The sequence below is a fragment of the Eriocheir sinensis genome, unplaced genomic scaffold, assembly GCF_024679095.1.
Source record: "Eriocheir sinensis breed Jianghai 21 unplaced genomic scaffold, ASM2467909v1 Scaffold238, whole genome shotgun sequence".
Taxonomy (NCBI): domain Eukaryota; kingdom Metazoa; phylum Arthropoda; class Malacostraca; order Decapoda; family Varunidae; genus Eriocheir; species Eriocheir sinensis.
The window spans coordinates 343,308-357,674 of NW_026111541.1; positions in this window are offsets into that span (position 1 = coordinate 343,308).

The window sequence follows — 14,367 nt, forward strand, 5'->3', positions numbered from 1 at the left end:
TTAAGAAAACGAAAAAATAAACTTATATCTAAATACAAACAGTAGCCAAAAACGGCTGTACAATAAGTCAATATAACGGAAAGAGAAGAATGAAAGAAAACATCTATCGTAGATTAGTTAAAGCTTTGAAAAGATACATTGGAAAATTATATTATTAGTGATGATAATGGTGATGACAACTACAATAATAATAGTAATCACAGTAATAAAAAATAGTAAAATAATAACAGCAACATTAATAATAATAATAATAATAATAATAATAATAATAATAATAATAATAATAATAATAATAATTATACTAATAATAACAACAGTAATAATAACAATGATGCTAATAATGATAAAGTTGAATATGTTGGAAAACTAAAATAATTGTTAATAATTATGATAATGCTGAGAACAACAATAGTAATAATGGTAATAATAATATATAATAAAAACAGTAAAAATTATAATGAAAATATTATTAATAATAATAATAATAATAATAATAATAATAATAATAATAATAATAATTATTATTATTATTATTATTATTATTATTATTATAATAAAGTGATGATAATAATAATAATAATAATAATAATAATAATAATAATAATAATAATAATAATAATAATAATAATAATTAAAGGCAATAATAGCAACAGTGATAATATAATGTAATAAGTATAAATGTATAGAGTTGCATATAACATATAAGCTAGTACAAGGATAACAATGCTTTAATTTTTCTTTGAACAATCGTAGGTTTGCTGAGAGTTTGATTTGTCTCTGTACATCATTCCATATTTTGGGTCCTAAATACTTAGTGCGTGTCTGAACAAGGTTAATTTAAGGCTAGGAATACGCAATGAGCTTTGATTACGAGTTGGATAACTAGAGATGGCGCCACTATAAACACTCGCCTGTGCCAGAACGGGCTGGGCCGACCATCAGGCCCCACCGGGAAGAACCCTACCGGCGCAATAGGCCGCGACGTAAAAAAAAAAAAGGCTGGGTATTGTAGTTATTTGATTTTATTTGTTTGTACATATAGGATGCAATATTTAATTTTGATAGATCAGTAAGGTTCAGAATATTTAGTGCTTTAAATAATGGGGAAGTGTGCTCGCAATATTCACTATTGGTCATTATTCTGATAGCTTTCTTGTGCAGTACGTTAAGATTACATAGATGACATTGATAAGTATTGGACCAACTGGGAAATAGGGTTACAGTAGTTTAGATGTGGGTAAAAATGGACATAATGTAAACATTTAAGGACATCATTTGGGGCGAATTATTTTGCTTTAAGGATGGAATAGTTTTTGTTAGTTTTAAACATAGTTAAATTTGGTAATGGTCGGTAAATAGTAATAGTGTTCGTAAACAGCATGTAATAAGTCTTGGCAGTGTTTACCGTAAGTCGGTTAGCTAAGCACCAGTTTGAAAATTTAAGAAGTTCAGCGTTTGCTCTATTGATTGTTTCTGTTGGTTGATCTCCAATCATATAAAAAGGTGAGTCGTCCGCAAATAGTATAGTGTTCAGGAAGTCGGATATATTACAGATGTCGTTAATATATAGAAGGAACAGTGTGGGACCCAATGTACTACCTTGCGGTACTCCTATGTTTATTGTCTTGGTGGAGGAAGTTATTGTTAAAAACTGTGAACTGTGTTCTATTACTTAAGTAAGAGCTAAACCAATCATAGATACATCCCCGAATACAATAGAAGTACAGTACATTTTATCCAGGAGAATATCAGGTTGAACTGTGTCAAAAGCTTTACTGAAGTCGATCTAAATAGATATGATGGATTTACTTTCATTGAGTGCTCTATAATGGTCAGATGTAATTGTATTAATTGCGTCGAAAGTGGTCAAACCTGGTCTAAAGCCAAATTGCTTGTCTTAAGATTTTTTTTTTTTTTTAGAAAAATAATTAAATGTTGTTTTCATTAGAGTTTCAAAAAGTTTTGAAAATATTGGAAGAATAGAAATCGGACGATAATTGAATAAGTCTGTTTTGTTACCTATTTTATGAATTTAAATTATTTTACCAAGTTTGAATGTGTCGGGAAAAAATGCCTGTCCTAATTGATTGGTTAAATAAGATTGTAAGAGGTTTTGCGAGAATTTCTTTGTTTTCTTTTACTATATTTGCTGATACCTCATCAGTGTGACTTTTTTATATTTTTAAGAGATGTTATTGCTTTTACCATATCGAAGTTCGTTATTAGTGGCATTACCATAGAACCTGGGTAGTTTCCGCGGAGATAAGAGTCGTGAGAGGTTTGAAAATTAGTCATTAAAAGCATCAGAAATATCTTATGGGGAATCTTTTACTTGGTTGTTGTAAATTATTGAGTTGGTTGTGGCATAGGTTTTAGTATTGGTGTTTGATAGTTCATTTACTGTTTCCCATATTTTACTTGTATTAAGTCTAAAATCTGAGAATTTTTGTAGGTAATAGTTTCTTTTTAGTGAGTTTGATGAGGTTATTCAGGTAGTTTGTATAGTTTTTTGTATATATTACAGTTAATCACCCCTAGTTTATATGATTTATACAAGTCTCTCTCTCTCTCTCTCTCTCTCTCTCTCTCTCTCTCTCTCTCTCTCTCTCTCTCTCTCTGTCGAGTGCCGATGTTAGAGCGCTTAACAACATTTAGTTGTTATCGCTGCTTTTGTGAATCCAACTTTGTTGTTGACGCCTCAAACTTTGAGCTAAATGCCTTATGAATCCGGCCGCCGGATTTTCAAGTCGCTTGTGCTCCCTGTCATACTCTTTATCTGTGAGACATGGACACTAAATTGTGACTCGGAGAGGCGTATTGATACCTTTGGTAATACGGGTCTACGCAGAGGTTATCTCTGTATAGTCCATCGGCTGAGGGGGTTTCTGTGTGACTTTTATGTGCCCTAAGTTTCTCTTCATATTATTCAAGTAGACCATTTGAGACACCAAAAAAGTGAGGGTGGACATCTGAGAACCTGGCCGGTTTTGAGAAAATGACGTCACAATATTAACCATTTGCGTCAGTGATGCGACCAAAAACTTGCGGTAGGGGAAACTTAAATGCTAATAACTCCACAGCCACAGATGATACAACTACAAACTACCACTCAAAATGTTTGTTATTATTCACTCAACACATGATAATGTGTAGCTACCTCATTAATATGCAAACTTGCTGACCAAAGGTCAAAAGGTCACGAAAATCGGGGGTTGCTTAAAATTTGACACACCGAAAGAAAAATGTAAGTCACAGGCTGTCTATGCTATGTGAGGAGGTTTGCTTGTTGTCAGAGGTTGCCAAGACACAACTCAATGAAATCATGTGCATTGCACAATGATTGACCCTTTCCTACAGTATACATCTGATTTGAAAATTGTCCCTTTTCAGAATTCCAGTTTTTCCATTGTTTAACTGTACGTACTTCATACCATACAAGTTGGTGATTTTTTCGAAACCTATTTCAGATTATTACTATGCATGTCAGCAGAAAACCCAGAGGAAATGAATTCTTGCCCTTTCTGACAAAGAAGAACCAATTAACCCTTTGATTTCAGTTGTTAAGGAGCAGAAAGTGAGTCCTCCAAGTATCACCAGTCATGCAAGGCCTCCTTGCCTTCCCAACTAAACGTCTGTCTTTACTGTCCCAATCTGTCTTGACTGTCCTTGGAGCATGTCTAACAGCTTTCAAAGGGCTGAAAACCTGAGTTATCCTGCCAAAATGTTAGATTATATATGCCATTCAGTTATGTTATGATTACAAAATGTTGCCATAACCCATGTTCAGGAAATTAAATGCCCATTTGGTTTGTTTCAGATAACAAGCAGAATACTAGTGTCAGCTTGGTTGGTGGAGCTGGAGACAGTAAATCGCTTGACCTAAAGAAATGTATCATCTGCCAATCATCAAAAGGTAACAAAATGACGACGTCATCTTGTTACCTCTTTGATGACCAGGGTTTCCTGCCAAGGGGTTTCAAAAGTGCACTGATGAAAGAGATTGCAAAGAAACATGCAAACTATGATGCAAAAGTTCTGGATTATTCTAGAAACCTGGGAGTTGGGTACATAGCGGATGTCATGGCCAATGCTAGGAAGATCACAACCAAGGAATTTACTAACTTTGGTGATTTTGTTGGCGCCATTGTAGATTACATACAGAAATCTGCAAAGGGTGGCGATCGAATAGATTATATCTTTGACTCATACTTTGGCATTTCAATCAAAGACTCGGAAAGAAAGTGGCGTGAAATCATCTTTCCGATTGAACTAAATGTTGTCAGTGAAGAGATACCAATACCAGTTCAGATGGAGCGGTTCTGGCCAGCTAACAAGAACAAGCATAATCTTGAGATCTTAGTGCACCAATGATAGAGAGGCAGCTCACAAAAGAGCCTACGAACTGATGCTAACCATGAACTTTACATTTCTGCCCGGAATCGTGCCAAATCTATTCTCCGACTAACCAAAAACTCTTTCATCAATAGAAAATGCCAAAACCTTGCTTTCTTTAACTCTTCCCGTGACTTCTGGCATTTAGCCAAAAACATCTCCAACTTCACTTCATCTTTCCCTCCACTCCTCAGCCCTGACGGCAACACTGCCGTCTCATCTATCTCTAAGGCTAAACTCTTCTCTCAAACTTTTTCTAAAAACTCCACTCTGGACGATTCTTGGGCATATTCCTCCTACTCATCCCCCCTCTGACTCTTTTATGCCTGTTATAAAGATTCTTCAAAATGATGTTTTCTATGCCCTCTCTGGCCTCAAACCTCAGAAGGCTTATGGACCTGATGGAGTGCCTCCTATTGTCCTTAAAAACTGTGCCTCCGTGCCGTCACCCTGGCTGGTCAAACTCTTTCGCCTCTGCCTGTCAACATCTACCTTTCCTTCTTGCTGGAAGTATGCCTTCATACAGCCTGTGCCTAAAAAGGGTGACCGTTTCAATCCCTCAAACTACAGTCCTATAGCTTTACTTTCTTGTCTATCTAAAGCTTTTGAATCAATCCTTAACCGGAAGATTCAAAAGCACCTTTCCACTTCTGACCTTCTATCTGATCGCCAATATGGGTCCCGTAAGGGGCGTTCTACTGGTGATTTCCTTGCCTTCCTAACTGACTCTTGGTCATCCTCTCTTAGCCGTTTCGGTGAAACCTTTGCTATTGCGCTAGACATATCAAAAGCTTTTGATAGGGTCTGGCACAAATCTTTGCTTTCCAAACTACCCTCCTACGGTTTCTATCCTTCACTCTGTACCTTTATCTCCAGTTTCCTTTCTGACCGTTCTATTTCTGCTGTAGTAGACGGTCACTGTTCTTCCCCTAAACCTATTAACAGTGGTGTCCCACAGCGTTCTGTCCTATCTCCCACTCTCTTTCTGTTGTTCATTGATGATCTTTCCAAAACGAACTATCCTATCCATTCTTACGCCGATGACTTCACTCTGCATTACTCAACTTCTTTTAATAGAAGACCCACCCATAGACTTCACAATCTCTTGACGGGAAACGGGGCGCGGGGCCGATTCGCAGGGGGCCGATTTTCAAAAATTTAAAATTTAAATATTTTCAAAACCAAAGCAGCTAGCGACCTGAAACTAAAACAGGCACCTCCCTTAGGCATATATGAGTCTCCATGAGCAGCTGTATCAAAAAATTCAAAGTCGTTCCCTAATAAAATCCCGATTAATTGTTTTTTATATAAGTATAACAAAACTTAAAAAGGCTATAAAATCCTCAGATTTTACGCTAGATGCACAAACATCACCAAATGAAGAGATAATCACTTATATTTTCAGAATCAATAGCAATATTTAGCATATCTTATAAGTTTTTGCCCGAAATAGCTACTTATTTTTTTTTTTATTTAGTGCAATTTTTTACGTAAGTTTTTAACATCTAATAAATCACTTAATTTTCACATTAGAAACTTAATACTTGAAGAAAGCATGCAGAAACATCTTAATTTTACTCAACAAAAGCAAAATATTCATTTTTCTATATACAATCACAACTTATTTTGGTTGAATTCCGATGTCACTATTGCCGCAGCACGTCTTGCCGGCTATCGTGCCCTCGTCCCTGAACAATCACTTTAGCCTTTTGGCCTATGACTTGTGGGCCCCGGTCAGTTTCCTGGACTTGTACACGTCCCTGTTCCTCGCCGTCTCCTTCCTGCCCTCCTCGATACTGCTCCTCTTCCTGCCGGTCGGCTGCTTCAAGGCCTTGTTCTTCCTCGCTTCTGAGGTCACGTCCTTGGAGAAATTAGCACCGAAACAGTTGAAGAGGGACCTGCTGATGTGCGGCAAGATGGTGTTGGCCAGGTTGTGCCCTCCTGGCACCTGTACCCCTGCAAGGTCGGGTCTGAGGCCGCCAGGAACTCCAGGAGGGCCTGAACCTGTCCCTGTGGCGCATGGCAAGGAGAGGAACCTCAACCTGCGCTCCTTCTTGTCCTCCCTGCACATCAGGGAGTCCCACAGCGACATCCTGAAGGACGCCATGTGGGCCATTGGGAGAGATGGCTGCTTCAGGACCGCCTGGCCTGTCTCCAGCTCTCCCCTGTCGACCAGCTCGACCAGGGCGTCGAACATCACAGAGGGCGGGTCGCCCTCTCGAGCTCCACGGTAATCTTCATCTCCTCCTGCTGGGCAAGCTCCTGCTTGCAGCACTCGGCCACAGAGGAGTTGGCCTGGACCTTCCTGGCCAGGTAGCCGGCGTAGTTGCCGACCGCGGCGAGGAGCAACTCGTCCGTCGGCTGGTCCGGCTGGTCGTCGGCCAGCTCCCTGGCAAGCTGGGCCAAGATCACCTCGTCGTCCTCCTTCTCCTCTGCCTTGGCCCGGTCCAGGTCGGCCTGCACGTCCCCGGGGAAGAACCCGACGAGCTTCAGCAAATGCAGGCGCTGGGCCAACCTGTTGCTCACCATGAAGTTCTGCACGCTCGTCCAGTAGTTGGCGCCGCACATGGTGCGGCGCTTGCCGAAAGAGTGCTCAGTCGGGTCAGAGTTGGCCTTCCCCATGCACACATACTCGACCCCGTAGGACGTAGTGAACAGCCCCCTCACTACCACACTGCACTGAACACACCACTGCACTGCACACAACACTGAGTCACTGCACTGATGGCGTAGTACGGCTCCTCCACAGTTTACTCCACGGGTCGCGGCGTCATATCGGTAAATTTGTAGCACTTCACCAGTCTCGCATTTCCGAACGAAACTAGTTTTTTTCGGTAGTTTTCGGCCTGTTTTGAATGAATATGCGTGTCATTTCTATCGCAAATCACGTGTTTTTTTTTTACCCCCCCCCCCTTCCAACCAAGAGACTAATGATTTGCGATAAAAAATTTAGAGCACATTCATTCAAAACAGACCGAAATCTACCAGAAAAAACTAGTTTCGTCCACACAGGTGCATTTAAACTAAACATAACCCTAACATAACATAACCTAACCTAACCTAACCTAACCTAAAACTAACCTAACCTAACACTAACCTAACACTAACCTAACCTAACCTAACCTAACCTAACCTAAAACTAACCTAACCTAACCTAACCTAACCTAACCTAACCTAACCTAAAACTAACCTAACCTAACCTAACCTAACCTAACCTAAAACTAACCTAACCTAACACTAACCTAACCTAAAACTAACCTAACCTAACCTAAAACTAACCTAACCTAACACTAACCTAACCTAACCTAACCTAACCTAAAACTAACCTAACACTAACCTAACCTAAAACTAACCTAACCTAACACTAACCTAACCTAAAACTAACCTAACCTAACGGCCTCCCTCCCTCCGTTATAAATGATTTCCGAGGGGTGTTTATGGGGATGAATTTACTCAGAATGCGGAGCTCTTTCTAATGGTCAGGGTAAGAAAAGCCATCTCTAGACTGGTGTACTCCTACACTAATACCCTCATATCTTGTGTCTCCTCCGTCACTTCCACTCGATCCACTGCCTTCTGTGTCTTCTTGTATCGTCCTCTGGATCCTTGCAGTTGTGGGGAAGGGTACAGAGACGATGAATAACTGTAGGTCCTTTACTTGGAGAGTAAACAGAGGCAGGACAGCGATAATCCTTTACAGAGGGGAAGTGCCCAGCTGACTGCGTGCCTAAGGCGAGTTAGGCGACGCGGGAACTGAGCTGAGTTGCCATGTAGGCACTAACTAAACGTACATTTCTTGTTTCCTAATACGTAAAACTGTGGACTTCACTATCCTACAGTTATCATTCATTTTACGTAAAGATTTCAACCTAAAGTTACGCAAATTTGCCATTTTTTACACAACGTTTTCAAAGTGCACGCATGGTGCTATTTTATATAAGTTACCTTGAATCCTCGACCAAATCACTCTAGAGACACTCCTGCCTGCTTGTATGCACTAAAACTTGAAGATTTCGTCCTGTTTCCACTTAAATTCGGAGTAAGAACGCAGAGTGTGTTTGAGTTGTCGCAGTGAAAGTCGCCATAACAATCGGCCCCTTACGCGAAGCCAGCGCGCCAAGACTGAAGAGATTTCCCGTCAACTAGTTGTGAAGTCTATGATACACATTTACATTATTTAATGTGTATCTTGCATATATATTTTATACAAATTTACGTTATTTAAGTGTATTTGTTTATATATTTTCATTCAAATTTACATTATTTTATGTGTATTTTGTATATGTATTTCAATACAAATTTACCTAATTTTATGTGTATTTTGTATATTTCTTTTCATAAAAATTTTAATTATTTTTGTGTATTTTTGTATATAGTTTTATACAAATTTAGGTTATTTTATGTACGCATTTACATTATTTAATGTGTGTTTTGTATATATATTTTTATGCAAATTTACTTTATTTTATGTGCATTTTTGTAAGTGTGTATTGAAATAGATATGCAAAATACATATAAAACAATGTAAATTTCTTTCAAAATATATATACGAATACACATAAAATAACGTAGATTTCTATAAAAATATATACAAAATACACATAAAATGAAATAAACACGTATAAAATAATGAATACAAAATACACATAAAATAATGTAAAATCGTATCAAAATAAATAAACAAAATACCAATAAAAGAATGTGTATTTGTATAAATATAAATATACAAAATACACATAAAATATCGTAAATTTGTATAAAACTATATACAAAAATACACAGAAGTAATTAAATTTGTAGGAAAATAGATATATAAAATACAGCTAAAATAAAATAAATTTGAATTGAAATATATATACAAAATACATAAAATAATGTAAATTTATATCAAAATATTTATACAAATACATATAATAACGTAGATTTCTTTAAAAATATATAAACAAAATACACATTAAGTAATGTAAATACATATAAAAAATATGTACAAAATACACATATAATCATGTAATTCGTATCAAAATAAATAAACAAAATAACAATAAAATAATGTAAATTTGTATGAGAAAACATATACAAATAACGCAAATTTCTATAAAAATATATGTACAAAAATGCACATAAGATAAAGTAAATTTGCATAGAAATATATATACAAAACACACATTAAATAATGTAAATGAGTACATAAAATAACCTAAATTTGTATAAAACTATATACAAAAATACACACAAAAAATTTAAATTTGTATGAAAAGAAATATACAAAATACACGTAATATTAGGTAAATTTGTATTGAAATACATATACAAAATACACATCAAATAATGTAAATTTGAATGAAAATATATAAACAAACAAACTTAAAATAACGTAAATTTGTATAAAATATATATGCAAGATACACATTAAATAATGTAAATGTGTATAAAAAAAATATATACAAAAACAAATAGAATAATGTAAAATCGTATCAAAATAAGTACACAGAATATCAATAAAATAATGTAAATTTGTATGGAAATAAAGATGCAAATTCCCAAAAATATCGCATTTTTATAAAAATATATACCAAAATACACATAAAATATTTAAATTTGAATTGAAATAAATATACAAAATGCATATACAGTAATGTGTATTGAAAAAATATTCAAAAAACATATAAAACAATGTAAATTTCAAAATATATATACGAATACACATAAAATAATGTAAACTCGTATCGAAATAAATAAACAAAATACTAATAAAAGAATCTGTATTTGTATAAATATAAATTTACAAAATACACATAAAATAACGTAAATTGATATAAAAGTATATACAAAAATACACAAAAGAATTAAATTTGTATGAAAATAGATATACAAAATACACATAAAATAACTCATATTTAAAAAAAATATATACGAAAATACACATAAAATAATTAAATTTATATTAAAATAAATATACAAAATACACATACTATAAGGTAAATTTGTATTGAAATAGATATGCAAAATTCACATAAAATAATGTAAATTTGTATAAAAATAGATACGAATACACACAATAAAATAACATAAATTTTTATGAAAATATTTAAACAAGATACACATAAAATAATGTAAATACGTAGAAAAATATATATACAAAATACACATAAAATAATGTAAATTCTTATCAAAATAAATAAACAAAATTCCAATAAAGGGATGTATATTTGTGAATATATATATATATATATATATATATATATATATATATATATATATATATATATATATATATATATATATATATATATATATATATATATATATATATATATATATATATAGATATAGATAGATAGATAGATAGATAGATAGATAGATAGATAGATAGATAGATAGATAGATAGATAGATAGATAGATAGATAGATAGATAGATAGATAGATAGATAGAAAATACACATGAAATAATCTAAATTCGTATCGAAATAAATGAACAAAATACCGATAAAATAATGTAATTTTGAAAAAAAATATATATAGAAAATACACATAAAATAACGTAAATACAAATAAATATATGCACAATAAATGATTTGAATTTGAATGAAAATAGATGTAAAAATAAACATAAAATAAGGCAAATTTGTAATGAAATATATATACAAAAAACACATAAAATAATGTAGATTTGTTTCAAAATATATATACGAATACACATAAAATAACGTAGATTTCTATAGAAATATATGCACAAAATACACATGAAATGATGTAAATACGTATAAAAATATATATATATATATATAAAATACACATTAAATAATGTAAATTCGTGTCAAAATAAATAAGGAAAATATCAATAAAAGAATGTGTATTTGTATGAAAATACATATACAAAATACATATAAAATAACATAAATTTGTATAAAACTATATATAAAAATTCACAAAAAATAAATCTAATTTGTATGAAAAAAAAAAATACACATAAAATTAGATAAATTTGTATAGAAATACATATACAAAATACACATAAAATAATTTAAATTTGAATGAAAATATATAAACAAATACACTTAAATTAACGTAAATTTGTATAAAATATATATACAAAATATTCATTAAATAATGTAAATATGTATAAAAATATATATACAAAACACAAATAGAATAATGTAAAGTCGTATCATAATAAATACACAGAATGTAAATAAAATAATGTAAATTTGTATGAAAATAAAGATGCAAAATACCCATAAAATAACGATTTTTTTTATAAATATACAAAATACACATGAAAGGATGTAAATACGTATAAATTTATATATATATATATATATATATATATATATATATATATATATATATATATATATATATATATATATATATATATATATATATATATATATACAAAATAATGTAAATTCGCGTCAAAATAAATAAAGAAAATATCAATAAAAGAATGTGGTTTTGTATGAAAATAAATATACAAAATACACATAAGATAACATAAATTTGTATAAAACTATACACAAAAATACACAAAAATTATTTAAATTTGTATGAAAATAAATATTCAAAATACACATAAAATTAGGTAAATTTGTATAGAAATACATATACAAAATACACATAAAATAATGTAAATTTGAATAAAAATACATAAACAAATACACTTAAAATAACGTAAATTTGTATAAAAAATTAATACAAAACAGAAATAGAATAATGTAAAATCGTATCAAAATAAATACACAGAATATTAATAAAATAATGTAAATTTGTATGAAAATTAAGAAGCAAAATACCCATAAAATAACGCATTTTTTTTAAATATATATACAAAAATACATATAAAAAAAATTATTTGTATTAAAATAAATATACAAAATACTCATACAATAAGGTAAATCTGTATTGAAATAGATATGCAAAATACATATAAAACAAAGTAAATTTGTTTCAAAATATATATACGAATACACATAAAATAACGTAGATTTGTATAAAAATATATATACAAAATACACATAAATTGAAGTAAATACGTATAAAAAAATGTATACAAAATACACATAAAATAATGTAAATTCGTATCAAAATAAATAAACAAAATACCAATAAAAGAATGTGTATTTGTATAAATATAAATATACAAAATACACATAAAATAACGTAAATTTGTATAAAACTATATACAAAAATACACAGAAGTAATTAAATTCGTATGAAAATAGATATACAAAATACAGATAAAATAAGCTAAATTTCAATTGAAATATATATACAAAATACATGAAATAAAGTAAATTTGTATCAAAATATTTATTCAAATACACATATAATAAGGTAAATTTGTATGAAAATATATAAACTAAATACACATTAAATAATGTAAATACGTGTAAAAAAATATGTACAAAATACACAGATAATCATGTAACTCGTATCAAAATAAATAAACAAAATACCAATAAAATAATATAAATTTATATGAGTAAACGTGTATGTTGTATATTTTTTCAATACAAATTTACCTTATTATATACGCATTTTGAATATTAATTTTAATACAAATTTAATTATTCGATGTGTATTTTTCTCAGAATTTTTATAAACATATGCTTTATTTAATGGGTATTTTGTATCTTTATTTTCATACCAATTTACATTATTTTATTGATATTCTCCTAATTCATTTTGATACGAATTGACATTATTCTGTTTGTATTTTGTACAATAAGGTAAATTTGTATTGAAAAAATATGCAAAATACACAAAAAAGTGTAAATTTGTTTAAAAATTTATATACGAATACACATAAAATAACGGAGATTTCTATAGAAATATATATACAAAATACACATGAAATTATGTAAATACGTATAAAAATATATATACAAAATACACATTAAATAATTTAAATTCGCGTCAAAATAAATAAACAAAATATCAATAAAAGAATGTGTATTTGTATGAAAATAGATATACAAAATACTCATAAAATAACCTAAGTTTGTATAAAACAACATACAAAAATACACAAAAATAATTTAAATTTGTATGAAAATAAATATACAAAATACACATAAAATTAGGTAAATTTGTATTGAAATACATATACAAAATATACATAAAATAATGGAAATTTGAATGAAAATATATAAACATATACACTTAAAATAACGTAAATTTGTATCGAATATATATATACAAAATACACATTAAATAATGTAAATGTGTATAAAAAAAATATATACAAAACACAAATATGCACATCAAATAAAGTAAATTTGCATCAAAATATATATACAAAACACACATTAAATAATGTAAATGCGTATAAAAAAATGTATAAAAAATACCTTTGAAATAATCTAAATTCGTATCGAATTAAATTAACAAAATACCAATAAAATAATGTAGTTTTGGATGAAAATGTATATAGAAAATACAAATAAAATAACCTAAATACAAATACAAATATACACATAAATAATTTAAAATTGCATGAAATGAATATATGAAACAAACATAAAATAAGGTAAATTTGTAATGAAATATATGTAAAAATACACATAAAATAATTTAAATTTGTATGAAAATATGTATTCAAATACACATAAAATAATATGAATTTGTATAAAATTTGTATCAAAATATATTCGAGCACACAATAAAATTACGTAAATTTTTATGAAAATATATATCCAAAATACACATAAAATAATGTAAATACGTAGAAACATATATATACAAAATACACATAAAGTAATGGAAATTCGTATCAAAATAAATAAACAAAATTGCAATAATAGAATGTATATATGTAGGAAAATATATATACAAAATACAAATAAAATAACTAAAATTTGTATAAAAATTTATACAAAAATACGCAAAAATAATTTAAATTTGTTTGAAAATAGATAGGCAAAATACACATAAAATTAGGCAAATTTGGATTGAAATACATATACAAAACACTC